This window comes from Penaeus japonicus, unplaced genomic scaffold (genome assembly GCF_977035675.1).
Source record: "Penaeus japonicus unplaced genomic scaffold, GWHDUDI00000001_assembly GWHDUDI00000014, whole genome shotgun sequence".
Classification (NCBI taxonomy): domain Eukaryota; kingdom Metazoa; phylum Arthropoda; class Malacostraca; order Decapoda; family Penaeidae; genus Penaeus; species Penaeus japonicus.
This window is the reverse complement of record NW_028234416.1, coordinates 6,394,970-6,397,469: the sequence shown is the minus strand read 5'-3', so window position 1 is coordinate 6,397,469 and position 2,500 is coordinate 6,394,970. Positions and strand designations below refer to the sequence as shown.

Below are 2,500 nucleotides of genomic sequence, written 5' to 3'. Positions count from 1 at the left end.
ATGAACGGGGGGAGCACAACAAAGAGAGCAAGCAGAACAACAATGTGTGTTAGTTAAAGAGGACGCCTGCGAGCACCAATGCACCGGTATATACTTATGTAACTGTCGATGATGTTGAGGAGTAGAAGTAGAAGTTATTCTGATACTGTTGTTCTTTAATTCTACAAGGTTAATGATAACTAAAGAACAGGCAGTTCTGAGTCCTGGTAAGAGGTGCAAAGAAGCTGTGATCCTCTTCCCAAATTTAAACCTAGAATAAATGCCTACAGCAAATATTTCTTCAGGATCCATATTACTCCAAGGCCTAAAAGGATGAAATGTTGTTTATCTAAAACTAAACTATGCTAGGGGTTATACTAATATCAGAGTAAAATAATTTCAACCTACTGGTGATATAATTATAAACATTGTACATTATGGTACTTATGTGTAGACACATATATCATATCTTTGTTTGTATCTCTGAATATGCAGATCTTCTACACAAATACATATAGATACACATAAATAAACATGAATGAAAGCATTCATATACATTTACACCAGTATATCTATATATAAAGGAAAAGACTCTGTGTGTGTGTGTGTGTGTGTGTGTGTGTGTGTGTGTGTGTGTGTGTGTGTGTGTGTGTGTGTGTGTGTGTGTGTGTGTGTGTGTGTGAGTGTGTGTGTGTAAGTGTGTGTGTGTGTGTGAGTGTGTGTGTGTAAGTGTGTGTGTGTGTGTGAGTGTGTGTGTGTAAGTGTGTGTGTGTGTGTGTAAGTGTGTGTGTGTGTAAGTGTGTGTGTGTGTAAGTGTGTGTGTGTAAGTGTGTGTGTGTGTGTGTAAGTGTGTGTGTGTGTGTGTAAGTGTGTGTGTGTGTGTAAGTTTGAGTGTGGGTTGGTGTGTGGGTGTGTGTCGTGTGTGTGGGTGTTGTGTGAGTGTGTGTGTGTGTGTATAGTATGTGTGTGTGTAAGTGTGTTGTGTGTGTGTGTGTGTGTGAATGTGTGTGTTGGTGTGTGTGTGTAAGTGTGTGTGTGTGAGTGTGTGTGTGTGTGTGTGTGTGTGTGTGTGTGTGTTGGTGTGTGTGTTGTGTGTGTGTGTGTGTGTGTGTGTGTGTAAGTGTGTGTTGTAAGTGTGTGTGTGTGTGTGTAAGTGTGTGTGTGTGTGTGTAAGTGTGTGTGTGTGTGTGTGTAAGTGTGTGTGTGTGTGTAAGTGTGTGTGTGTGTGTAAGCGTGTGTGTGTGTGTAAGTGTGTGTGTGTGTAAACTTTTGAGTGAGCTTGTACATGTGCGTGTGTATGCATTGATGTATGTGAGTTAGTACTTGTGAAAGTTATTGTGTGTGCATGAGAGTGAGTGCGTAAGTAAGTGAGTGAGTGAGTAAGTAAGTGAGTGAGTGAGTGTGTGAGAGAAAGAGAATAATGAAGTGAGAGAAAAAGAGAAAGATTATGAGTGAGAGACTGAAGGAGAGTGTGAGTGAGTGTAGGAAAGTGTGAAAGTGTGAGAGAGTGGAAAAAGCAAGACATGAGAAAAGTGTTGTGTGGGTGTGTGTGTCTGTGTGCATGTGAGTATAAATGTGCTTGCATATGCATGTGTGATATAATTTGTTTGTGTTTGCACCTGTATTTCACCTTGCTCTTTATAACATAATGCCAAATACAGTGTATAAATAAACAAAAGGCTATTCAGGTACATGTATCTTTACAAGAAAGTCCTCACAATCAAAGTATAAGGTTTAAAAATACATTCTGAGAATGTTTAGAATGAAACAACTATTGGATGGTTTGCCGCATGTTCTATCATTTGTAGTTAAAGGTGTTAACTACAACGTTACTTACTTTCAAGACCTTTTGATGTTGGTTAAGGTGGGGAATTTGTATTAATCATAACATAAATCTACACAATTAGACAGGCTTTTCTCACTGGCATGGGCTGTTTTAAGCAATGGTAAGCCTTGCCTCACTGCCATGACTTCTTTGTAACCTGGTTATGTTTCTACCCTCACTCACCAGGAATGTGAAAAACTGGCAAGAAAAAATATACATTTTTAACATTAACATCATACATGATTTCAAGGTGAAAAAATATCATAAGAAAACTGTAAGAATTGTTCAATCAATGATACTAGTAATACGATTACAAGTGTGTGAGGGAAGTCAAACCAAATGCATCAATATGCAAGGACAGTATCGGCCTGTTCTTACTCACACTCAAACAATAAAATAATAACAAGAACAAAACCTGTGGGACAAAACATAAAACAAAGCAGTGCAAGAAATTTCAAATAGGCTAAATGTGAAAAATAGCAGAGACAATGAGAAACTTGTAATCTACCAATATGTCCTGGGCAACATTATGTAACATAAAGTTTGTGAAATGTGATCAAACATCCCTACAACGACTGTTGTGTTTCAGGTGGGGAGGGGAAAAAATCTTTCAAATGACAGGAGGCACAAAAATAGGACGTGTATCACCCATTAACCAACTGCCGTTCTATGACTCAGTTGATCACATTGCACCTT

General features: G+C 38.5%; 1 protein-coding gene across 1 annotated transcript in view; it reads right to left on the bottom strand.

The window, feature by feature from the left end:
- Positions 1–2,500, bottom strand: part of PIP5K59B (Phosphatidylinositol 4-phosphate 5-kinase 59B) — a 156,489-nt gene that overhangs the window by 74,952 nt on the left and 79,037 nt on the right. The window lies entirely within an intron of this gene.